A 27564-nucleotide genomic window follows, 5' to 3' on the forward strand; every position below is an offset into this window, starting at 1 on the left:
CTCTGCTGGTCCCGAAGGAAGTGCAGGAACTTCGACATAAGGGATTTCAAGAGATTTCCCCAAGCTTTATCACATTCTATAGAATGTGCCAAATCAACCTGGGAAGGACAGGTAGCAGAGTGGAAGTAGCAGAACAACAATCAGTTACATGTCAAGTAAATCTGAGTGTCTTCAGCTGGACTTACTTCCAAGTACACAAGTGTACAAAGGTCTGCTGCCTGAAACTGTTTACTCCTTTAGGTTACCTATGCATTTACCTGGGAGTAACTTCCATTGGAAACCCAGGTATTCAGCTCTGAGACAATAAGCATGCTCTACACATCTGCTTTACAGTATACCAACAATATAGTTTAGCATATATGGGGTGGAAGCCATCTGTCTGTCAAAGGTTGAACTCCCTCAGGGTTAATCGGCTAGCACCCACCTGCTGGTGGTGCGTGAGAGGGCCAAAGCTGATGGTGGGTGTGATGGGGTGATCTACCGTTGCTCTCTCCCAGCTCCTGCCAACCTATCAGTTTGAAAGTACACTAGTGCAAGTAGATAAATAAGTACCGCTGTGGCAGGGTACTTATGGCGGTTCTGTGCGCTCCGGCACTTGTCACAGTGTACTGGCTACATGACCCGGACAAACGCCAGCTCCCTCGGGCTAAAAAGCAAGATGTCAGGAGCTTGTCCTACTCTTGAGTAGGACCCTGGCAGAGACACATGCCCGACTGGCATGTTCCCTCCCTCCTGAACACCACAGTGACCGATGCCAACAGGCATCGGCACACTTAGGGATCCGCAGAGTCTTCACAGCTTGTGTAACAGAACTCAGCATTTTGGCTAATCTACTTTATTTACATATAAACACACACGGAGCACTGCAACATGGCTCCCCCCCTCTCTAGCATCAGACAGCTAAGAGAAAGAACAAAGGACAATAGTCTCACTTCACGGAACACAGTAACACAAACATCCTGTCTCCGTCACTTCCCACTCTGTGGAGTCAAAACATACACCATCATGTGATAAACAACAATCCCATGACTGCAATTATGGAGTAGGAATTCTAACACACCACACCCCATAGTCATCTTTGACTGGACTTAACCATCCAGGGGTCATTTACTTTTTTCTTTTCTCCCTGCCACTCTCCTCTGTTTCTGCCACTCAGCTCTTCAGATTAACATCCTACCCAGAGATCATCCTGAATCAATCCCCCCCCTTTCCGCAAATCATTACCGAGCTGGATTGCCTGACGTGAATTTATGTGTTCCATTCCACACCCACCGAAATTAGCATCATCATCGTTACAATTAGGATAGCAAAGAAAGGGTACGTTTCAATCTTACGGATGCAAGAAGGCCTGCTGGATCAGGCCAATGGGCTGCCTAGTTCAGCATCCTGTTCTCACAGTGGCCACCAAATACCCATGGGAAACCTGCAGGGAGGACCTTAGCACAAGAACATTCTCCCTTCCTGCTGTTTCCAGCAACAGGTATTCAGAAGGATACTGTATTTGACTGTGGAGGCAGAGCACAGCCATCATGGCTAGTAGCCATTGCTAGCCATTTACTCATACTTTTGGGTGAAGCAGTAGATAATTATTTATGTTGTGAATGCACACCGTGAACATATATATGCATGTTAGCTATGTTATATGGATTCATGCGTAGCACAAGGATGGGTGCGATTGCAATATACAGAGAAACTTAAGTCATATCTGGTCATGCTGCATGTTGTTTGCTTATTGTAGCTGCAGCTTCTAAGTGCTATTCCATCACCCCTGCATTCAAAGAGTGTCCTCAATGACACAGCGCTACAACCAGACACCCAGTTATCAATCAATGAAGAGGCTGTGCATGGAGAGAATGGAGCAGCGTGATTTTTCCACTGTTGTGCTCCCAAAATATATGCAAGCACTGTGGAAATAAGAGGGTGATGTGAAGCAGTATGCTACAAATTTGAACCTCCACTTTTCAGACAACCACAAGAGGGGGAAATGTTGAGATAGGAGGGCTGGAGGAGGAATTGTACTCCAGTTAAATTCCTGTAGTTCCAATACACATTTACTGGTAATGGTAATTCTTCACACATTGCATTTTTAGACAAACACTTATCTTGTCTTAAATATACACCTGAAAACATAGCACATGGATGCAAACATGCTTGCAAATACATCTTACAAAGGTGCATGATCCAGCAAGCTAGAATTGGCTTTGGTTGCAGTATAATGTGTGAAAAAGCCATTAGTTTTGACGCCACACTTGGTACTTATGGGAATACTTTTCAGAACAGCACAAATATTTTACTTAAATTGGCTGTCCGTGAACCATTTGCAAAGATAATCCTGAAAGCTGAGGTTTGATCCATTGCACAACTATCATCTATTTTAAACAAGCTGTGAGTGTTTCAGCATCCGTCATGTATGCTTTAACTGAGATACCCGAATCACAGGGGTTTGGACTAGATGACCCATGGGGGATTTCTTACAATTTTACAAAACTATGACAACTCATCTCTTAACTGGTAGTTTTCAGCAGGGATGTGGGACCTTGTGCCGGTGGACCAAATGTGGCACTCTATCTGCCCCTCTGGACTCTCCCCAGTCCCCACTCCTTGTCCTCTTTGTATCTTGAGTGCTTTTGCCTGGCTTGAAGATGTCCTTGAACCTTTGATTATGCTTCTTGCTGGCCTGTATAAATAATTGAGATGAGTGTGAATCAGCCCCGGAGCGAATACAGTTTTACTTCCTGATAATGCTTTTAAACACACTCATCTCAATCACACTCAAAGAAATGCAATGCCAGATGCCCCAAGGCAGAGCAGAAAATTAAATATTTTTATCTTTTAAGAAGAAAAAATGAACAAAAACTGCCCTGCTTCAACATGGGGGCATCCGGCAATGCATTTTTCTGATCCTGGTTTGGGATCTTTGCAAAGAACCAAGAATGGAGGAATTTGTAGCAGGAGAAATGGGTATTACTTTGATTATGGCACTGTGTGGACTCTGCTCTCTGCACCCACCTTGGTTTGTTAGTCTACAACTTGGAGTAATGGGGAGGGTCAGTCAGCCTGGCTGTGGCTTGTTTAACCTGAACACTGAGCTGCCACTTACATTTCAGCAAGATTTGAATTCTCAAAAACGCCTTCTTTTACTTTGTGAAAGTGGCTGTGTGTGCCCGTCCGGAAGAAATGCATGACAACATTATCTCCTGAAAGTGATCGGGTTCCTGTGATGGCTCACTATTTGCAAAACTGTTTGATTTTACTGAATCAACATCAGATCAGTTCACTAGTTGTTTCTCCTTGTATTCCTCTGCTGCCGCTGCCTTGTAATTCATTTCTATGCCCACTAAGCCATGCTCAAGAAAACCACAAGGTACAACATTGCAGTGAAACATTTTTTATTATTATTATTATTATTATTATTATTATTATTATTATTATTACCGAGGACAGATCACTGTGCAGTTCTGTTTTACATCAAAGCTAGAGGAAAACAACCACAATCTCAAAATAAACTTAATGCATGTCATGTGTTTTAAAAATTAATCAGGAGAGGGCTAAACCTGAGGGAGTCATTGGGCTATGTTCTGCAACCCTCCCGAACCTAATGGCATTGAATCAGCATAATTGAGAGAAGAACTTGGCCTCTCACTTCTGGGCTAGAGTGTTAGCGATGACAACACAGAAGTGAGAGTTAGAATTCTGAAATGGGGGGCAGGAGGGTGCAAATTCTGTGATCAGGAACTCCAGATTCTCCAGCTGAAATTCCTTGGTGGCCAAGACAAAGTGGACTTTCTGCTTTTAGCAACACACTTTTTCTTTAAAAAAATTTGTGTGAAATCCTTGGTTATTTAAGAAGACTTCCATCTTGGTCATGAAATGTCTTAAAGTCCTCCCCCCCCCAAGATAAAATCAAACTTTGGGGGAGCATTTTCACTCCCGTCCCCATGAAATGCTGAAGAAAGCTGGGCAAAATACTCCAGCCCTGTACTAAACCCAACAGCAAGTCACTTCAGCCTGGGCATAGCTGTACATAATTCACAAACCTCTTCTGTGTTGTATTTTAATATAACATAGGATTCTTCTGATGCCACTCCAGTGTATAAAAGCACGCTACGACAGGTATGAAAAAAGAAAATGGTGATGAACCCCTGCTGAAATATCTTGCAGTGCCTCACTGTTTTTAAGAGTCCATTGAATCTGCATTTCTGTTTGGGCACAGGAGCGACTTGCAGGAACATTCTGAAGCTAAGCCAATAATAAGCTGCCATGTTTAACACTGAGCCGAATATCCTAAGCATAGTATGGGAATACTTGTATATGGTGAACTGTATTGGACTCTCTCTAATCTCCTATTGCTGGGGGAAATTTCAAGGCCAGGCCATTCATTTTCCTCGTTCTCTTTTGTCAGCTCTGCAAAATAAAGAGAGATACAGATTACACAGGGAAGAAAGAAACTTTCACAAATTCACTCAGAATTTGCCTTAATCACAGCTGCCTGATGAATGAATGTCTTTTACACTGGACGATACACAGGAGGCACTTCAGTCAACATCCCAGACGCATCTCACAATGACATGCAGCAAGAACAAGTAGAATAACAACGTGCAAGACTGACCAACAGGCGTATCCAACACAGTGTGAAAAGATGATTGAGAAACACGGAGGAAAAATCCCAAACTTACCATCGACAAAATCCCATTGTAATTGAATCAGGAATGATCTGCGTCCTCCTGTCATAGTTATTTCAACCCCACATCTCTCACTGAGCTTCATAGAGTTTGTATCCAAAGATCCCAAAAGATCTCACTCTGGTTCCAAAGGGTCAGGGGACCCTCAGGAGCAGCTTGAGAACACAGGTGGTTATGGCCCTTTAGCCTGGGATTGCAAGGGCTTCTTGCTCACATGGCAAGAATTTTTGGATCGAAGCAAAGATCAAAAAAGAAATTTAAAGTCACTTAATTGGACCTCTCCTCCGCACAAGAAAGCCGACTTGAATTCAAGAGATTGTGCCACAAGGAACCTGACCACTACTTAAAGAGGCAACAAGGTTATCATTTGCTAAACTGGTTGTAAATATTACTGTATTTTTATTATATTTTTATATATACATTGCCTTTTCCCCTGACAGGGACATCAAGGAAGAAGAAGAAGAAGAAGAGTTTGGAGTTGATATCCCGCTTTATCACTACCCTAAGGAGTCTCAAAGCGGCTAACATTCTCCTTTCCCTTCCTCCCCCACAACAAACACTCTGTGAAGTGAGTGGGGCTGAGAGACTTCAAAGAAGTGTGATTGGCCCAAGGTCACCCAGCAGCTGCATGTGGAGGAGCGGAGACGCGAACCCGGTTCACCAGATTACGAGACTACCGCTCTTAACCACTACACCACACTGGCTCTCATCAAGGATGGTGGGAATAGGTTTTTCAGATGTTTCGGACAGCAACTTCCATCATCCTTGATCACTGTCTGCCCCAGCTGAGGCTGGTGGGGGTCAGGTGCCCAACATCTTTATATTGTAAACCACCCTGTGATCTTTGGATGAAGGGCGGCATATAAATTTAATAAATAATGGTAAATAAAATAATAATAATTGAAGTGGCTTACGGATAAAAATAAGAATCACTAAAAACATAGAAGAAACAATTAATGAAGAACAATTAAACATTGTTAAAATTTATTATAAACTAATAAAACCATACAAATAATTACAATAAGAAGGTCATGGCACCAGCCCTTTCGTTAAAAGCAGCCATTTCCCTGTTGGAAGAAGAAAGTCTGCTAGCAGAAGGACAACAAGGAGGGAGCCAGTCTGGCTTTTCTAGGGAGCGAGTTCCCATAGGAGTGTGAGTACAATTGCATGGTATGGGAGCAAAGGGCTGCAGGTGTCTCCTGTGTGCTTTCGGGAGATTTAAAGACCACTTAATCCCAAACCTTTCTAAGCAGTACATACAACAGAATGGTAGATGGGCACATATTATTATTCTTAATTGCATTTAGTCACTTTTTTATGAAGAGTAAACTCCAGCCGACCTAAAAATATGACAAAAAGTTAAAGCCACTATAAAACAAAACAAAACAAAACAAAACAAAACAAAACAAAACAAAACAAAACAAAACAAAACAAAACAAAACAAAACAAAACAAAACAAAACAAAACAAAACAAAACAAAACAAAACAAAACAAAACACAAAACAAAACAAAACAAAACAAAACAAAAGCTAAAAACATTGACAGACAGCCCTGGTCTGTCTGTCACAGAAAGTTCTAGTGTTGAGGATAGTTGCTTCAGCCCACAGAACACCTTCAAACCAACCTTCAATTATAGGAATGGTCAGTACTCTCAGAAATACCTCACCCCTACCATTTAGAGAAGCATTAACAAAACAGCAGCACTGCATAACACATGTAAGTGTCATCAGGCCTCAAGTGCTTATGTTTGAATACTTGCAATTTAGAGCTTTCTAGAACTATGCAATTTAATTCCCAGGCGCCATCAGAACTATTGTGGTTTATATCCAGACTCTTTTCTAATATTTACAAGGCTAAAGGCATTTTCAGGATGCTATAATAGGCTGATGTCTTAGCCACAGCAACTAAAATAATAAGATGGCAGTGTGCATTTGCTAATAACCCTTGTGGCAAAAAGTATCTGGGGAATGTTAAACACACACACACACACACACACACACACAAATTAATTAAGCCTTAAATACAACTGGAAGTATTCCCCCCCCCCCTTTTCTTTTTGGAAATGGCACGGTACTTAATGAACACTTGCCTTTTCATTTCTAAATGCAAATGTCACAGAGCGTGCATCAATCCATGGCTTATTGCTGCAGTTTGCAATGCTAATAAGTAAACCAGGGCTGAAACATTATTATGTAAGCTGGTTTCAGAGAGAGATTTTTGGCATGCCAAATGTAAACAAAGACACCCTCCTGGCAGCTATATTAAAAAAAAAAAAAATACAGTTCTCAGTAAGAAAGTTTTTGCAGACTGGATCCTTAAGATTTACAGCAGAACCATTTCTGATTTATAGCAGTATCGTTTGGAGTGGGAAAGAACAAGACTATGAACTCAATGCACAGTGCGGCAGCAAATCTCCAAACCTCTTGTTCTTCTGCTTCATGTAGCTGGGATGCTTTCAGCAGTCACAATCGTGTCGTAAGTCACTGCCAGTTTTCTTGGCAAATTTAATAAGGATTTCAGCAAAGCCTAGAAAGATAAATATATGCTCTGGCTCTCGCCTTCTAAGGGCAGCAACAGCCGCGGTGTTCTGCAAAGGGTGGAAAGTGTCTTGTTCTAGTATTGCATTCAAGGATAGAAAAGTATTTCATTTTTCTAGAAGCTGGCCTCAAAATTTTACAAGCCAATGCTACATGACTCAATAAATATTTCAAATTTCGAGGCATCCATGTGAGCAGGCAACTGGCATTCCCCCCCCCCCCATGCTCATTTTATTCACAGAAACAAAACATTGTAAGGAAGCACAAACCCTGTAAAATCCCAGGCATTTTTCTTACCTAACAAACCTAGAGACAGCATCTTAAAAAGCAGAGACATCACCTTGCCGACAAAGGTCCGTATAGTTAAAGCTATGTTTTTCCCAGTAGTGATGTATGGAAGTGAGAGCTGGACCATAAAGAAGGCTGATCGCCGAAGAATTGATGCTTTTGAATTATGGTGCTGGAGGAGACTCTTGAGAGTCCCATGGACTGCAAGAAGATAAAACCTATCCATTCTGAAGGAAATCAGCCCTGAGTGCTCACTGGAAGGACAGATCGTGAAGCTGAGGCTCCAATACTTTGGCCACCTCATGAGAAGAGAAAACTCCCTGGAAAAGACCCTGATGTTGGGAAAGATTGAGGGCACAAGGAGAAGGGGACGACAGAGGACGAGGTGGTTGGTCAGTGTTCTCGAAGCTACCAGCATGAGTTTGACCAAACTGCGGGAGGCAGTGGAAGACAGAAGTGCCTGGCGTGCTTTGGTCCATGGGGTCAACAAAGAGTCGGACACGACTAAACAACAACAACAAACTAGATCATACATGGCAGATGCATGTAACAGTCTCCTGACTTTTAAAGAAATCAGAACATCCCCGAGCCCACTTGCCACCTTAATTTGCCCAGAGGCAACTATACATATACATTATATTCAAATTTGTTTCTCTTTTAAGTATCTAGTCATGCCCCTGGCTAGAAGAAATAAAACAAGAGTGAGGGGAGAATACAACAGCCTTCTGGGGATATATGCAATAGAATTGAATCCTTAAAGAATAAAGACGACTCCTCAAAAGGGGGGAAAAGGCCACTGAAGCAAATCAGCCTTAGCAGGACCAGCCCAAGACTTCTTGGCACCCTTGGTGGACCCCAAAATGGTGCTCCCCTCCTGGCCAGAGAAGATATACTTCAGGAACAAGAAGGGAAGAAAGGCTGAGATCAAGATCTGCTGCTATAATGAAACCTGGCACCTGAGGCATTATGGGTAGGCCGGCCCTGAACCTTATGCATATCCAGACATTTTTCACACATAGTAAGAAAAGCTGGATAACAGGGGGCAATGACTAGGGAAATCATGAGAAGAATCCTTTTCCATATATATTTTTAAGAGGAGGCCAGACTAAGTATCCATATATCTTCTCTTCATAAACCTTGGAGAACCTTTCAGCTTCTGTTGTACCAAGCAGTTTACTCCACAGTTCATGACATAATTTCTTGCACCATGTTAACATTGCTCTGCTCATCCATGCCCACTATTCTGCGCTTCGCTCACTTCCAGAAACAACCTCCTTTCCTCTCTCTCAAATACAAGGCAGTTAAAATGCATCACCAATCATGCAAAACCAGAAAACACTGAAAGGTAGGAAGGAGTAAGATGAGTTTATATTGAATCTTTTTGCTGCTGTTGTTTTTATTTAGGAGTTAAAAAAATCAGCTGATTACCATCAACTGTACTTTTAAGTTTTCAGCTACTATTCAGCCAGCAGAAAGCTGTTATTAAACTACTAATTGCCTTCCTTATCCTGCTTCCCACACAAGAATCATTATTTTACTCATAGCTAAACTTACAATATTAGCTTCATAAGAGGATCTGTCAATCAAAAATCCCAAGTTGCCACCTAATGGAATTTTTTTGAAGAGTTATTTCTCCAAGGCCTGGCTATACTCACTTTTCATCTGACCATCTAGCCCATTGTGATCAAATGTAATGGGGTTTTACTGAATGGCCACATTTGTATCTGGGTGAAATGAAAACAGCAGTCTGTTCCCAATCAACACAGGGGTAGCTGCTCCCAATGGATCAGATATTACAATGTCAGTAGCTGAAGAATAGTTCCTTTGCTTCTGCACCCTCTCAAACACAAGACCAGGGCCAGTCCACCTATGAGGCAATATGAGGCAACTGACACAGGCGGCAGAATCCACAGGGACAGTTGATCCCAATGCTGATCTTTATTCAGGGCCAGCCCACACATAAAGCAAGATGAGATCACTGCCTCAGGTGGGAGGATCCTGATGTTGACCTTTCTTTCCCCCTTGATCCACATGTAAATCTTCCCTTGTCGGGAATGGGGAGCCATTTTGGGGATTCGTCCTTGGCCCAGCCCAGCCCAAGACAAAAATAAGGTAAAGATAAAGGTAAAGGGACCCCTGACCATTAGGTCCAGTTGTGACCGACTCTGAGGTTGCGGCGCTCATCTCGCTTTATTGGCCAAGGGAGCCGGCGTACAGCTTCCAGGTCATGTGGCCAGCATGAATAGGCCGCTTCTGGCGAACCAGAGGAGCGCACGGAAACACTGTTTACCTTCCCGCTGGAGCGGTACCTATTTATCTACTTGCACTTTGACATGCTTTCGAACTGCTAGGTTGGCGGGAGCTGGGACCGAGCAACGGGAGCTTACCCCATTGCGGGGATTCGAACCGCCAACCTTCTGATCGGCAAGCCCTAGGCTCTGTGGTTTAACCCACAGCGCCACCCGCGACCCAAGACAAAAATAACCTTTACAAATAAAAGTCCCTGATCTTTCCCACATTTCCTACCCTCTTGGTCCTTTCACCAACCTGGTGGGGCAGCAATGTCACAAACTGGCAGTATGGCTCATGGTCTGATGTATTTTTTCTCACCAGCAAAATGACTTTGAGGCCTCGTATTGCTAGAAAGGAAGTGATCAGCAGGTCTACGTACGTCCTTCCCAGCCAACTCTATTGTCTCCTGAAGCAAGTCCATACCTCATGTATGCCTGCTATCTGCTGCAGGAGGTTGTGGTGACTTAAGGAAGCATGCAGGCATCATCTTAATTCTGCAATTTTGCATGGGAATTCTAGGGACCATTATTTAAAACAAAAAACATGGAATGTGGCAGAGGCATGTTGCCAGTTGCCAAGAATCAATCACACTTCAGAGACAGCAACACTGAGTTGTCACTGTTACAGTCTCTCATCAGATCACTCTGAGTTGCTGGGTAGCTGTTAAAAAAGCAAATATAGCACACACACATCCCTCCATAATGCACCCTGTATTCAATGCTCTTTCACTAAAATCGCTGCCCTTCCTGAGTAGCTGAATATCAAACTACTTTCATGCTCTTTTAGCAAAGACAGTAACGCTGAGCCATGGTTGCTCTCTAGCGGCCAGAGATTAAAACTACAAGCAAATCATGAATAAAAAGATGAGAGAAATCAGCTTAGCATCAAGAACAGGGGGTCAGCAACCTTTTTCAGCTGTAGGCCAGTCCACCATCCCTCAGACCATGTGGTGGGCCGGACTATATTTTGAAAAGAAAAAAAATGAACGAATTCCTATGCCACACAAATAACGCCAATTTTATAAAAGGACTTAGTTCTGAGTAGACCTAGTTAGGACTGCAGCCTTCCTTCTGAAAATTTCAGAGGTAAAGAATGGATAAGGGATCTTTTTCTTTTCTTGAACCAATTTCTTTTTAGTCAGACTGAAATTGCTGGCAAATCCCAGTTTATAATGTGTTAGGCTGGGGGGAGAGAGTTTACAAGTGATTCCACAACCAGTAGTTGTTTCCCAGTTGAAACTCATGATATGTTGATGAGTTACATACTATTGCAACAACACCCACCAAGCCCGTATGTTTTCAATACAGTAACACATGTTAATGTATAAACTACAGACAGGCCTATATTTTAAAACATGCCATATATAAATGTTTCAGTTTAAGCAATCATATATTATTTTCTATTCTATGAGAAAGTTCTGCCCCATTCAAAAACAAAAACTTTAGCATGCCCCCATTATAATGACATTTTCTTCACAGGTGAAGAAAAATAGAAGAGCACCAACGTAGCAATTCTCTATTAAGTGGGAATTCTTCTTGCATGTGGAAAGCTTTCAAAGGATAGATTTGGATCTCTGTCCCAACTATTAGAAGCCCTGTCACAGATTATAACCTCCAATCAGGGCCAGATTTAGGTTTGATGAGGCCCTAAGCTACTGAAGGTAATGGGGCCCTTTATATGTCCAGCTGTGTCAAAAACAAATTGTCACTGTTTTTTGTTTTGAATATATGCTATGTGGTAATTTATGGACCTAATAGGTATCTAACTAGTGATATTTTAGGGAGCAGGCTAATAGGCGGGGGGCCCCCAAGAGAGTCCACTACTTACATCATAGGAGCCTACACAACCCAAAACACTGTTGCTGTATGTAGGTTTTATTTTATTTGTTTTTTTATCTTATATTTTGGAAATGTACATCCAGGTTTTTTTCCCTTTAATTTTTTTGGGGGCCCCCCAAGAGAGTGGGGCCCTAAGCTATAGCTTGTTTAGCTTATATGTAAATCTGGCACTGCCTCCAGTTCAGTTCAGTTCTTTATATAATCAAGGTGCTGCCCTTCAGGTATAGGCATATATGGGAGGCTCACCTGGTGCTGTCATTATATGTCTAGGTGCCAGGCAAAAACTTTACTCCATAACCAGGCCTCGGCTTTTACCTATCTGTGGATGGGATGTTTTTAATATATTTGGTTTTCCTCTTGATTTTAATGTATTAGGATGTGTGTCTCTGTCTGTTTGGTTAGTTGTAAGTTGCTTTGGGTTGCCCTGGGCAAGATAAAGCGACTAACAAATTAATAAATAATAAGCAAATAATGTATGTGGCAAATGAAGAGGGGAGACAAAAGATTCTAAACTCCTGTTTTCGGAAAAGTTTTCAATTAGCAATAATCGCGCCTCGGATTAACCTCATTGGCTACGATACTGCCACTGCGCAAGGGGAGGGAGAAACTGAGGAATTACAGTTGGAAGATATGGCCTCAGGGGCAAGCATCTCTATTTTAGAGAAAATCTTTGAAAAATTGGAATCTCTGGACAAGAAAGTGGAATCTTTGGATAAAAAGGCTGATGAGCAAACATATAAAATTGACCAAAACACAGAATGTCTAAATAGATTAACTGGACAAGTAGCACAGAATACACAAGCAACTGGAGAATTGAAGGAGGCTGCAGGAGAAAATCGGAAATTGGCTGAGGATACCAGCCAAAAACTTGAAAATTTAGAACAAGAGGTAAGACCACTCTGCAAACAAGTAGCTGAACACCAGATTTATCTTTCTATGATAGAACTGCGGAACAGGGAGACCAACTTAAGGATAAGGGCGATACCAGAAGTGGAAGAAGGCAACTTAGCTGAGTTTCTGTCTAAAGAATTTTCCAAATTTTGGAACTTAGAGGAAAAGGACTTTAAAATCGTATCAGCTTTTAGACTTGGAAGACTTATAAAGAAAGAGAAGCCCAGAGACTGTTTGATAATATTGAGGTCAAAAGAGGAAAGGGACAAGATTCTGGGTCTACACTACGGAAAGTCACTGGACATTTCGGACAAAAGAATTGAGATTTACAAGGACATTCCTAAACAACTGTTGGATCTTAGATCTAACTATTTGGAGCTGACAAGATTGTTAAGGAACAATTCAATCATCTTTAGGTGGGAATTCCCCCAAGGATTATCTTTTACCTTTAGAGGGAAGAAGATTAAAATCAGAACATTGGAAGACAGAGATAAATTTTTGAACGCATACGGAGAGGACCTTCACAAAGGAATTGATCTACTTCCAGGGCTTGAAACACCAGAGGCACCTGCACCCTTGGATCCTGAAGATCCAGCGAATAAGGTACCACCCCTTGAAAAATAACCAGATTTATTCAGGATGTCTCTGCAACTTTTGAGTTGGAACATTAATGGTTGTAATATCCCGGAAAAAAGGAGGAAAATTTTTCATATATTAAAAAAAGAACAACTGGACATTATTTGCTTACAAGAAACACATGTGACTAGGCTCCATAGAAAGGTGTTAATAAATAAAAGACTTGGTCAAGAATTTATATCTTCGGACAGAGTAAAGAAGCGAGGGGTGGTGATATATGCAAAAGAGAGCCTGTCACCTAAATTTTTATTTAAAGATGAACATGGAAGAATTCTAGCAATTGAGATACAACATCAAGGAGAAAAGATTTTAATATTAGGAATCTATGCACCAAATGACGGAAAATCGGAATTTTACAAGAAGTTGCATGAGACTATGCTGGACTATCTGGACTATAACAACATCATTATGATGGGAGATATGAATGGGGTCGTATCGACTAACATGGATAAGTCACAAAACCAAAATGTTACAAAAGACGGCAGACTACCAAAGACCTTTTTTGAAATGACAGACAATATGGACTGGATTGACATTTGGAGGACCAAGAACCCCCTGGGAAGAGAGGGAACATTCTTCTCTGAAGCCCAGCTGACTTGGACAAGAATCGACCAAATATGGATAACTAGAGGTCTGGCACCCAAGGTTAGAAAAGTGGAAATCTGCCCAAAGACCTGCTCCGACCATAATGCATTGAAGATGGACATGACACTACTGCCAACCGGTTCCTTTAGATGGAAGATGAATGACAACTTGTTTAGAGATCAGGAGATTATTAAGAAGGCCCAAAAAGCTTTGAAGGATTACTTTGAGATAAATATGAACACTACGGTGGAAAAAAGAACTATCTGGGATGCAAGCAAAGCTGTGATGAGGGGTTTTTTGATACAACAGAACGCTGTAAAGAAAAGGACACAAAATGGAAGGAAAGACAAGATCCTGCAGAAAATCAAAGAATTGGAGAAGAAGTTAAGATCGAACCCGAAGTCACAGCCGATTCTGAGAGAAATTAAACTTCACCAAGCACAATATTCTAAATTGATAAACCAGGAGATAGAGTGGAAGATCAAACTAATGAAACAAAAAACTTTTGAATCGGCAAATAAATGTGGGAAACTGCTAGCTTGGCAGTTGAAGAAGAGACAAAAACTAAACACAGTCACAAATCTAGAAATTGAAGGAAGAAACATTCAGAACCTCGCGGAGATTAGAAAGTGCTTCCAGAGATATTTCAAAAAATTATAGACTCAAGGGCTGCAAGACGAGGTTGAGATTAAACAATTTTTGGAAAGAAATGGATTAACAAAGTTGTCACAAAAAAACTGAACAATCCTGAATAATAAAATAACACGACAAGAGATTGAACAAGCCATTCAGAACATGCAATTGAGCAAATCTCCAGGGCCAGACGGTTTGACCTCCAAGTATTATAAGACATTAAAAGACTACTTGATCCAACCAATGATGGAGGTCTGCAACGAAATTATGGAGGGGAAGAGGGCGCCGGAATCGTGGAAGGAAGCTTTTATCACATTGATACCAAAACTGGAAACTGAAAAGACACAACTCAAGAACTATCGTCCCATTTCCCTTTTAAATGTGGATTACAAAATATTTGCAGATGTTTTGGCAAGCAGATTTAAAAGAGTTTTAAATGAGGTAATCCATAAAGACCAAGCAGGCTTTCTTCCAGGTAGACACATGTTTGCTAATACAAGGAACATTATTGACATTTTGGAACTTTTGCAAACAGACATAAACACAAAAGCAGTGCTAATTTTTATAGATGCGGAGAAGGCCTTTGATAATATTTCTTGGAAATTTATGAAGGGAAATTTAAAAGAAATGGGAGTGGGACGGGGGTTTGAGAACGGGATTGACGCAATATATTCAGAACAAAAGGCCAAATTGATAGTTAACAATGTGGTTACAGAAGAGTTCAAAATTGAAAAAGGAACACGACAAGGCTGCCCGATTTCCCCTCTGTTATTTATTTCGGTTCTGGAGGTGCTCTTGAACATGATCAGAGGGGACCGGTTGGTGGAAGGGATTCAGGTCGGAGCGAAACAATACAAACTTAAAGCTTTTGCAGATGACCTAGTTTTGACCCTGCAGGAGCCAGAATCTAGTACGAAAAGTGTATTACAACTGATTCAGGACTTTGGTCGGGTGGCGGGATTTAAATTAAATAAACAGAAAACTAAGGTGTTGGGAAAAAATTTGACAGATACAGAGTCAGAACGGTTTCAGAGAGAAACAGAACTAACTGTGGTTAAAAAAGTAAAGTACCTAGGCCGAATTGCTGCTATTAAGATGAATGTATTGCCAAAAATGTTGTTTTTGTTTCAAACACTACAGATTGTGGACAAGACGGAGTGCTTCCGGAAGTGGCAGAAAGATATTTCTAAATTTGTCTGGCAGGGCAAAAAGCCCAGAATTAAGTTTAAGATATTAACTGATGCGAAAGAAAGAGGGGGCTTTGCCCTGCCAGACTTAAAGTTGTACTATGAAGCCGCAGCTTTCTGCTGGCTAAAAGACTGGCTACTTCTCGAGGACACTGACGTACTGGATTTGGAAGGTTTCAACAATGCTTTTGGTTGGCATGCATACTTATGGTACGACAAGGTTAAGATCAATAAGGCCTTTAAGAACCATATTGTTAGGAAAGCAGTATTTAATGTCTGGACAAAATACAAAGACTTATTGGAAAACAAGACTCCAAGGTGGCTTTCGCCTCTGGAAGCTAAGGCCCAAAAAAGACCCAATATGGAGGCCAAATGGCCAAAATATTGGGAAATATTAGAAAAAGATGGAGACAATTGGAAATTGCAGAGTTTGGAGAAAATGAAGGATAAAGTGCGAGACTGGTTACATTACGCTCAGATTAAAGAAGTTTTTAAAAATGACAAAAAGTTAGGGTTCCAGGTGGAGAAATCGAAGTTAGAAACAGAATTGTTAGAACCAAAGACTAAGGTACTATCTAGAATGTATAACTTGCTGTTAAAATGGAATACACAAGACGAAATGGTTAAATCGGCTATGATAAAGTGGGCACAGGATATTGGGCACAACATCATGTTTGAGGACTGGGAAAGGTTATGGACCACTGGGTTGAACTTCACCGCATGTAATGCTCTGAAGCAAAATGTAATGAAAATGATATATAGATGGTACATGACCTCAGTTAAACTTGCCAAAATATACCATTCGTCTGATAATAAATGTTGGAAATGTAAAGAAAATGAAGGAACATTCTTTCACCTCTGGTGGACATGCCCTAAGGTGAAGGCCTTCTGGGAAATGATATATAATGAACTGAAAAAGGTATTTAAGTATACCTTCACTAAGAAACCAGAGGCCTTCCTCCTGGGTATTGTCGGCCAGAAGGTGCTAAAGAAGGATCGAACATTTTTTATGTATGCAACAACGGCAGCAAGGATACTCATTGCTAAAAACTGGAAAACTCAAGATCTACCCACACTGGAAGAGTGGCAGATGCAGCTGATGGACTATATGCAACTGGCCGAGATGACTGGCAGAATCCGAGACCTGGGAGAAGAGAGGATTGAAGAAGATTGGAAGAAATTTAAGATGTACTTACAAAAACATTGTAACTTGGTTGAATGTTAAGAAGGATGCTAGATTATAAAAAATTGGCCACCACTAAACTAGATTTGAACTCGATGATAAGTGAGATTAAAGAAAACATAAATTTTTTGGAGAATTGCTAGATTATATTTAAATGAGTGGATATAAGACCGTAAACAAGTTGATAATTTGCTTGGAAAAACCTTTTAACGATGTAAATGGGAGCGGGAGACGTGAGGGAGTCCAAAGAATTGATGAAACTACATTGTGTTGGAAGTAAGATTGTTTATTATTTGTGTATTTGTATTCAAAAACTTTAATAAATATCTATAAAAATAAATAAATAAATAAACTCCTGTTTTCACTGGTTGCCAGAGCCAAGGTATTATTATATCACTGCAGTTGGGAGGGATGCAGAAACATCGTTGCTGCTGTTGAATAGTTTACACTCTGCCAGGGATGTGTGCACTACAATCAAAAAACAAAATTATGTGCCACGAAAAGCCGAATTCTGCAACCTGTATAAATTATGCAAATGATGCATTTTTAAAATTTTTTGCTTCAGCTGAATTTATTTCTGTTGCTGTTCATCTCGACCAGCAAGAAGTTAGGCAGCATAATTGTGAGGATGGGGGAAGTGCCAGGTTGGCAGCAGCGGGTACGAGGGCTTATTCATCTGTGCTCATCATAGCCGCTCACACAACCTTATTACCACCATGCTTCCTTGCTTCATTCTGACCCTGCTTAGCAGCGCCTCACATTGCTGCGATGGAACAGGAATTCTGCATCCAGTGTCATGCTCCATTCAGAATACACGTAGTACTCCTGCTTTCTTTCTCGTTTGACATTCTAAAGGTAAATGCCCTTCTTTGAACTTAGCACAGAAACTGCACATCAGGTTGTAGGGAAGACCAGCATCTGCAGCAGGTTTGTCTGGTCCAGCATCCTGTTCTCACCGTGGCCAGCCAGATGCCTATGAGAAGCTGCAAACAGGACCCAAGCGCACAGCACTGGTATTCAGTGGCATACTGCTTCCAACAGTGAACTGACACAAAACATGGCACAAGCTTTTGTAGACTGGAGTCCCCTTCAGCAGAAGCTTGCTTGTTACTTGGTCTATTGCTATGTTTCTATGATGGTTGTTCACTGCCTTGAGGGTCCCATTAGGAATGACATCTAAGTGTGAGCTTGGTGAAGTATGTCTGGAAATTGGGGCCTTCGGGGGTGCAGAGTTTAAGTGTTGCCAACACTAGGTGACCCCTGGCACAGAGGTGGGGACCCTTGACAGCACAGCAGATCACCTGGGCCAAACTGAATACATTTCGCTGGCGCTAAAGTCCTTTCTGTGTGCCCTTCTCACGGCGCACTTATTTTTGCTGCCACTGAACTATTACGCTGGTTCTTTGTTTCACCTCTGGGGCTTTGTTTCACAGTCATTTCCCTAGCAAAAGAGCAGCCTCCTCTTCTCTTCAAACACAATTAACGTGTCATTCACATTGTACTTTGGACCGGAATATAACCACTTGCAATAGCTGCTCCAAAAAAAGCGGGGGGAGAATCATTCCATAATCACCATAATTATTGCTCGCATCAAGGGAACACTCAACTTCTTTGCTATGGCAACTAGAGCTAGGGAAGCTGTTTAATTTGGGGAAAGCGCAATGCAACCAATTACTTTCGAAAACATTTGACTGCCCACCTGTGTCCACTGGAAGTAGGATCAAGAATGTGAGGGTAGAGAGGATGGCTCACTTAACTGAGCATGCAAATACTAGCTTATATAACGAGCAAAGTCAGAGGCTACTGCATTATGCAAATGTTGGTTTTGCTCCTCAATAATTATGTGTCTGTAATAGTACAAATCACATCTCTATTGCAAAAAATAAACTGCTCTCTGCAGACACTCCTTGCCTCCTCTCCACTGATACATGTAATAAAAGTCTGTGCTAAGTATGTAGTAGGCCAGAGCTCTATTCTGAACTTAAAAATGGGAAGTGTAATACTGGTGGACAACAAAAGAGTTTTAAAGACGCTCTCAAGGCAAATCTAAAAAAAAATGTAACATAAGCACTGATAACTGGGAAACACTGGCTTGCGAGCACTCCAACAGGAGAACAGCCTTTACCAAAAGTGTCATGGACTTTGAAGATGTTCAAACTCAGGATGAAAGGGAGAAACGTGCTAAAAGGAAGGCACATTTGGCAAACCCTCACTGTGATCAACTTCTGCCCGGAAACCTATGTCCCCACTGCGGAAGGACGCGTGGATCCAGAACTGGCCTCCACAGTCACTTACAGACTCACTGTTAAGACCATGTTCATGGAAGGCAATCTTACTCGGCTACGAAGTAAGCCAAAGAAGAAGAAGAGGCAGGCCAGAGAATTAGATGGGCTTGGTGCCTGTAAGTGGACAATCCAGGCAGTGCTTTAGTGTCCATCACCAACATGGGATCCATGGTGGGGGATTATTGCTTTGTTTGTTATTATGCTGTGTATTTTTGTGTTTTTATACTTTTAGCTGCCCTGTGAACCTTGGATGAAGGGTGGTATATAAATTTAATAAATAAAAAGGGTGGAGTCTGACACAGACACCTTTTCTGGAGAGCCAACTGGAGCTAATGCCAAGCAGTGGCGTAGGAAGAGGGGGGTGTAGTGGGGGCGGTCCGCCCCTGCTGTCATCCCGGGGGGGGGGGTGACAAAAAGGCACACCGTGGGGGGCTTGCCCTGCCACCCCTGTGCACAGCGGCTCAAGGTGCTGACATATGCGGAGGATTGTGCTGCCCCCCCACAAGTTACCCCCCCCCCGGGTGCACGGCATGGCTGCTGCTTGGGGCACCCATGTAGCTAACTCCGCCACTTATTCCAAGTGCTTTCCAAGGGCTTCTTCTCCATCACAAACATAGATGAAAAGCAATACTTTGTTAAAGGTGCTGGGAATTGTAGCTTTGCGAATAGAAACCACAGCCCCCAGGAGTCTTTGGGGGAAGTCATGCGCTCTAAATGTGCATTGGATGTATTTTAAATGTATGGTGCAGATCTGCCTTTAATGATGTTTTGAAGCACTTGGATCCGTCTGAGTTGAGCCGGTAGTAATGGCAGAAGAGAAAGAAAGTACCTTTGATGGCTGACGCCCCGAGATGTCCTTGTGAGCTACCAAAAGAAACCAACACACAAAGCCCAGTGTGAGCTTATTCCAGGTCCCATGTCTGTCAAATTGGGTCTGCAACTTGGGACGATACCTAGGCATTCTTATATGTGCTGTCATAACATTTCTGTGTCCCTTATTGAAGTGTGCATGTGTACTTTAAATGTATGGTGTGCACACAAGCAGTGCTGGGAGTGGGGGTTGCAGACCTTCCTCAAGGTTAATCCTGCAGCTTCAGGGTCCGAGAACCAGCTTTTCTTGCAGTTGATCAAGTTGTGTCTGTTGCAACTGTAGTTGGTCCACCACCAGAACCTCCATCTGGTATGTCTTATTACATTCTGCAATATGTTTTGCAATATGTATTTTATTGTGCTTAACTTTTTTATGTACTGCTTTGGGGAGCTTTTAGTGGGCAGCCATAAAAATGAATTTCACCTTACCTGATGAATACACATAGTTGGTCTAGAATGCAAGTTATTAACCGGGTCCTACTGTAATGAGTAACCTGTACTTAAATATTGCCACTGGGTCTCACTCAGCTTGTTTCCAGGCAAAACTGTAAGGCTTTAAAACACACACCTTACAATGACCTAAATTATCTGTGACCACTTTTTGGCATCTGAACCTGCCCATCATCTTGGTTCCTGGTCCGCACCTTCAGATATTCAGCAAAAACAGCCTGTGTTGCAGTGAGGTGTTGTGGGCACATACCTGCCCCTCATGTAGCAGTATTGGCCAGTGGAGTGTGTGAAACACCACAACGCCTGTTATGTTGAGCAAATTGCTTAAGAGTGAGGCAAGCTAAGAAGAGACAGTGAAACATGTAAATTAGTCCTTAATCTCTCACAATTGGAAGAACTATTTACATGCTCCAAGCTGCAAATAAAAGGTCTGGTTCAAAGAACTGGGTGCTTTTTATGTTTGGCCACTCAATTAGCTGATTAAAGGACGCACTGCTTGGTACATTATTTTACGACATTAAAAAGCAATTAAGTCAGGCAGGTTGGATAATTGTTTTGTTACAATCATAAATAAATCAGCCCTCATGGGAGCTCTTGTTACAGTGTTGTACAAAGAGCAGATTACCTTGGAGGGCAAATTACAAGCACTGTCTTGCAATGAGTTTCTAAAATGAAATCACTTATGATACTATTGGTATAAACCCACCCGCCCCCTGGATACTTCATATAAACAGCTTTCCCTAATCTATACAACAACCTTATAAGGTTGGCCAAAATAATCATCTACATCGGACTTCCTCAACCTCGGCCCTTCAGATGTTTTTGGCTTACAACTCCCATGATCCCTAGCTAGCAGGGATGATGGGAATTGTAGTCTCAAATAATACTAATACTAATACTAATACTAATACTAATACTAATAATAATATTTTTTATTTATATCCCGCCCTCCCCAGCCGAAGCCGGGCTCAGGGCAGCTAACAACAATAAAATAGTACAACATTCTAAAATCATTCATTATAAAATTAATTCAAATTTTATTTCCCAGAGGACAGGATCACACTTCAAAACGACCTTGACAGATTAGAGAACTGGGCCAAAACAAACAAGATGAATTTTAATAGGGAGAAATGTAAAGTATTGCACTTGGGCAAAAAAAAGAAAAAAAAAAGAAAAAGAAAAAAATGAGAGGCACAAAGACAAGATGGGCGATACCTGGCTTGAGAGCAGTACATGTGAAAAGGATCTAGGAGTCTTGGTTGACCACAAACTTGAGATGAGCCAACAGTGTGACGTGGCAGCTAAAAAAGCCAATGCAATTCTGGGCTGCATCAATAGGAGTATAGCATCTAGATCAAGGGAAGTAATAGTGCCACTGTATTCTGCTCTGGTCAGACCTCACCTGGAGTACTGTGTCCAGTTCTGGGCACCACAGTTCAAGAAGAACACTGACAAACTGGAACGTGTCCAGAGGAGGGCAACCAAAATGGTCAAAGGCCTGGAAACGATGCCTTATGAGGAATGGCTAAGGGAGCTGGGCATGTTTAGCCTGGAGAAGAGGAGGTTAAGGGGTGATATGATAGCCATGTTCAAATATATAAAAGGATGTCACATAGAGGAGGGAGAAAGGTTGTTTTCTGCTGCTCCAGAGAAGCGGACACGGAGCAATGCTTCCAAACTACAAGAAAGAAGATTCCACCTAAACATTAGGAAGAACTTTCTGACAGTAAGAGCTGTTCGACAGTGGAATTTGCTGCCAAGGAGTGTGGTGGAGTCTCCTTCTTTGGAGGTCTTTAAGCAGAGGCTTGACAACCATATGTCAGGAGTGCTCTGATGGTGTTTCCTGCTTGGCAGGGGGTTGGACTCGATGGCCCTTGTGGTCTCTTCCAACTCTATGATTCTACGATTCTATGATGGCAACCATTGGGCTGGAGTTCTGTGAAGATTGCCAAAGGAGGGAGTCAGGCTGTGCCCTGGCCAAAGGCCTGGTGGAACAGCTCTGTCTTGCAGGCCCTGCGGAAAGATATCAAGTCCCGCAGGGCCCTAGTCTCTTATGACAGAGCATTCCACCAGATCGGAGCCACAGCCGAAAAAGCCCTGGCTCTAGCTGAGGCCTGCCTAACCTATCTGTGGCCTGGGACCTTCAAGATGTTTTTATTTGAAGATCATAAGTTCCTCTGTGGGACATACCAGGGGAGGCGGTCCCGTAGGTACGAAGGTCCTAGGCCGTATAGGGCTTTAAAGGTTAAAACCAGCACCTTAAACCTGATCCTGTACTCCACCGGGAGCCAGTGCAGCTGGTATAGCACTGGGTGAATGTGATCTCGCAGCGAGGACCCCGTAAGGAGTCTCGCCGCGGCATTCTGCACCCACTGGAGTTTCTGGGTCAGTCTCAAGGGCAGCCCCACGTAGAGCGAGTTACAATAATCCAGTCTGGTGGTGACCGTCGCATGGATCACAGTGGCTAGGTCAGGGCGAGAGACATCTGGAGGGCCAAGGTTGCGGAAGCCTGATCTACATAAAGCAGATGAGGGCTCAGGCCCCCCATGCATAACACTCCTGCTCTTGAGTAGGTGGCACAAGAGAGGTCCCTATGCATCTGTCACTGAGGAAGCCTCCCTGGGGAGGCCATTCTAGAGGGTGGGGAGTTTCTATGACTTTTATGGCTCTTTCTCAGCAACCTACCTAACCTCTAAAGGTGGAAACACCTAGAGGAGGGACAGGCGTATGTGGAAGAAGAAGGCACTTCTCCACATGCTCCAGTTTGGGATTTAACCTTAGAAATTCTAATTAAGAAATCAGAATTTGGGACCCGTGGAATGAAAGGCAGAAAACAATACAAAAGAACAGGGCCAGGGGCCAGCCTCGTATCTCTGGAGTCTCCATTAGCTAGATCACAAAGTTCCTTTTTAAAGCAAACATGTGAAACATCTAGGTGGGTATTTGACAGATATTTCAGATGGACAATTAAGTGCTATAAAAAGAGGTATTTGCGCTTATCTTGATAACTCATGCAAGAGCCTGACCTCAACGTAAAAGTCAAAATTAGCATTTCATAAACAAATCAGCCTTGTCACTGTGATTAGAGGGTTGCTGGTGAGATTTCGAAACGAAATATTTTGATGGACACTAGCGGTTTCAACAATTTTCAACTCCAGACTGCCGAGCAGAAGATCCACAAAGTTTTACTACGTCAGTGACGTTGGTTTCACAAAAATAGTAACACTGATCATTACAATTTATTTATAAAGCTCCTACGCTTCCTACTTCCCAGGGACCTCAAGGCAGGTAATATGTCAAAATGCCTGAACAAAATGTTGAACGCGGAACAACCACCAAGTTAAAACTCAGTCCTAAATCTCATACACACAAAAACCAGCCATATAGAGTAACAATTTGCAAAAAGCCATTCTGAACAACCACATTTTACTAGCTCTGTGGCTAAAACCATGTAGAAATGGAGCCTGGTGCACCATGCTTGGCAAACCATTCCACAGGGCAGGTATCACCATCGGAAGTTCCTCAGTCCTGGATGCAATCAGTAATGCCCCGTGAGGCCAAGGGATGATGATTAGGACATGCAGGAAGGAATCTATGGAAGAAAGCAGCCTTTATGGTACCCAGAGCCCAAGCTAGTGAGGGCTTTAAAGGCTAACATCAGCACCCTGAATTGTGACCATAAATGAATAGGAATAGGTTGTGCAAAATCAATGTGATGGAATCGAGGCATCTGGCACCCACCAGCAACATGGCTGTCCCTTCACACACACACAAAAAGAACTGATTACAGATTCAAAACATAGAGTGCATAGTTGTATGGCCTGGAGGTCACTAGGACATAAATTGTGCTGGCGAGGTTCAGTTTTGTCAGTAAGGGTCATAGTTGCTGAAGCTGGAAAAGGGCACCTGACGCTACCCATGAATCTAACAGCAGTGCACGGCTGAGGAGTAAAACTGTGTATTTCCCTGAGTCAAGCAGTAGTTTAAGAGAGCTGCAACAGTCTGAATTTACATAGAACAGAGAAAGTATGGGGTATGCCTAAGTGATGCTTGCAAGACAAGCCCTCTTCTCCATGCAGAGTAGTAGAATAAAAGCTGCCATGCCCCTGCCTAGCTGTGCTCCTTGCTTTCTTCAACCATGCATGGAGGAGGTCTCCTCTTTGTGCAGACTGGCAGGAGTGCTGCCCAGAACAGGATGCTGCCAGCAATGTCCCTCTGTGGCAAACTCTTCTTGTTTTCCGCTGCTCTGCAAAGAGGGGAAGCCTCCCAGGGTCAGCCCAAGCTACACGGAAACAGGTTCCTTCCACCTTACTCTGTCTCCCATTCTCATATAATCTGGGAAGGCTTGGGGGGCAGTTTCTGGTTGCCATGGGAACCACTGGGCCAATTCTTCCAGCCATGGCTGTGTGACTTTCTCCCCTCTGCTCCCAAATTTAAGAAAGGTTTTGTTGTTTGTTTGTTTGTTTGTTTGTTTGTTTACAGCCCTATACCCACAGGTCTCAGGACGGTAACAACATAAAATCACAAAATAAAAGAACAAAATACATAATAAAAAGAAAAACAAGAATACCCACCACATTTTAAAAGGGCATTGAATGTCAATCAGCCAGAGGCCTGGTTAAAGAGGAATGTTTTGCCTGCTGCCTAAAGGTGTATAATGAAGGTGTCAGCCGCAGCTCTCTGGGGAGCCACTGCAGAAAAGATCTGTTCTCGTGTTGCCACCCTCTGGACCTCTCATGGAGGAGGCACACAAAGAAGGGCCTCAGAAGATGATCTCAGGGTCTGAGTAGGCTCATATGGAAAGAGGCGGACTGTGAGGTATTAATTCAAGACACCCTTCAACATTTACTTGCAGATCACCACTTGTGATCCCTAACTTGTCTTTTTCAAAGCCACGTTGATGTTTTAGTGATCTATTCACCCCCCCCCACGCTGCAAGATCTTTCATGGAGAATCACAGTCAGTTCAGATTCCCTTCAGCACAAAGGTTAAGTGAGGATTCTTCTTCTTGTTTGGCTCAGTGAAAATGACACTGCCCTTGTTTACACCGAATCTCATTTTGCCATTTATTGCCCATTAGCCCAGTTTGCAGAGACTGAGTTATCTAGTATCACCATCCTGAATCATACAATATCATCCACATACCCCCCCGACTCCAGATAATTCACGAATAAATTAAATAGGCTCTGGCCCCAGCTTCTCTACCCGTGATGCACTGTTTGGGCAGAAAACAATCATATCCTTTTAATGTAAAAGCTCAGAATATTCAGGCAGAAGGCCTTTAATCCCAGTTCCCTTTTTGTCAGCCTTCTGAAAACTCTTATGCTGCATGTCCTCAAAACAAAAAAGGCTTGCTAGTATCCTGAAGGCAGACAATGGAGGTGGATGGGAGAGGGAGATGGCGTGGATAAAGCGAACCAAGTTATTTGGCTGACACTTAAGGACAAGAGGAGTCACAGGCAAACAAAGCAAGCATTTCAGTATCTTTCCAAAGCTAAGCAGAGGAGGAACGGGGCTAAAATCCTACGTACTAATAGCAAATTCGTATAGCCAAGATGGTACCAGCCACACACACCAGAAGTGTCAGCGAGCTTGGGGAAACCCTGAGGCTTGAAGAACTACAAAAATCCAAAATATTTAAAAGGAGACTTGGAAAGCCAAAAAAGATCCCAATCAGGGGAGAAGGAATGGAATCAAATATTTTGGAAGAGAGCACCCTGAACAGGAGTACTCTGCCGTCTCACTTGTATCGTGCATACCCATGAAATACTAAAATTCCTTTTGCTTGCATCTTGGTCAAAAAGCAAGAATTCTTGAAGTACTGAACCAATCCTGTTCACATAACCACCGAAATGGGGGGAGGGGGATCTAAAAGATGGGGAAATGCCTAGGCAGAAATATTAGTGTTATCTTTGTGAGCGATCAGATACTTAATAGGTGAGCTTGAAGCTGCAATGTAACAAGTTGCCAATAGAGGATGTGGAGGGAACCATCTTTATTTGTTTACTTTAGATACTGAGATGCTGCCCTTGAACTGAATTCTCAGGTTGGTTTACATATAAAGGAAATAACTGCAACACAATTAAACTGCAACAAAAATTTTAAAAAGCCAGTTGAAAGGCAGCAACCATTCCAAAGGCCATTCCTTAGTTCAAGTTATGCCACCAAGAAGGTCCTCTCCCTGATAAAAACAGCAACATCCTCACCAGATAGCAAGGTATTTTCGCTTAAAGTACAGGTAGACACGTCAAGCAGCTGGTGGTCCATCAAGAATCTTAGCTGCAAGCTCATGGAAGCCTTTGTTAACCAATGGGCAGCCATATTGTGTTCCCATACTTTTTATTTCCATAATCTCAGTCAGGCGTCATAGTCACCTGCAGTGTATAAGGGGCAGGCAAGCACACAATCATATTTCTGTACCTTCATGATCATTGTTCAACATAGCCTGCTTAATTTTACCACAGCCCGTTAAAGTGTTTGTCACTGTAGGAACAAGTATGTGTGTGTGTATATATATAAATATACACAGTGGGCACTCAGGTTGTGAATGTGATCCATGCGGGATGCACGTTCGCAACCCACAGCGTTCGCAACCCGCAGCAGCGCATCTGCGCATGCACGGGTTGCGATTCAGCGCTTCTGCGCATGCGCGATTTAGCACTTCTGAGCATGTGTGACCACCGAAACCTGGAAGTCACCCATTCCGGTACTTCTGGGTTTCGGCAGGTCTGTAACCCGAAAAAAACGCAACCTGAAGCGTCTGTAACCCAAGGTATAACTGTACACACACACACACACACACAAAATAATGAAATATTATGTAGTTTTGTACCTTAATTATTACCAGAGGTTGGATGGCCATTTGCCTTGGATGCTTTAGTTAAGATTTCTGCATTGCAGGGGGTTGGACTAGATGGCCCTTGGAGTCCCTTCCAAGTCTAGGATTCTGTGGTTCTATGAATTGCAACTGAAGTCTATACATTGTTTATACTTCTTGTTGTACTTTCTTTTTACTCTGCATATTGCTTTTCTCAACTAATTACCTTTTTATTGTTTTGAGCTTTAATCTTCACAAGATAAAATCATCATATAAACAAATAAATAAAATCCTATAGCTATGTTAGCTTTTAACAAGAGCAGTAAAAAACCAAAACAAACAAGCAAGAGATTCTCAGGTATCCAGATAACAATCTATATAATGGTTTTT

The 27564-nt window shown here is 42.4% G+C and overlaps 1 protein-coding gene across 1 annotated transcript in view; it reads right to left on the reverse strand.

The window, feature by feature from the left end:
- SYNPR (synaptoporin) overlaps nucleotides 1–27564 on the reverse strand; it is a 141641-nt gene that overhangs the window by 54258 nt on the left and 59819 nt on the right. The gene's annotated exons all lie outside the window — the stretch shown is intronic.

Source organism: Podarcis erhardii (assembly GCF_964252035.2).
Source record: "Podarcis erhardii genome assembly, chromosome: 2".
NCBI lineage: Eukaryota > Metazoa > Chordata > Lepidosauria > Squamata > Lacertidae > Podarcis > Podarcis erhardii.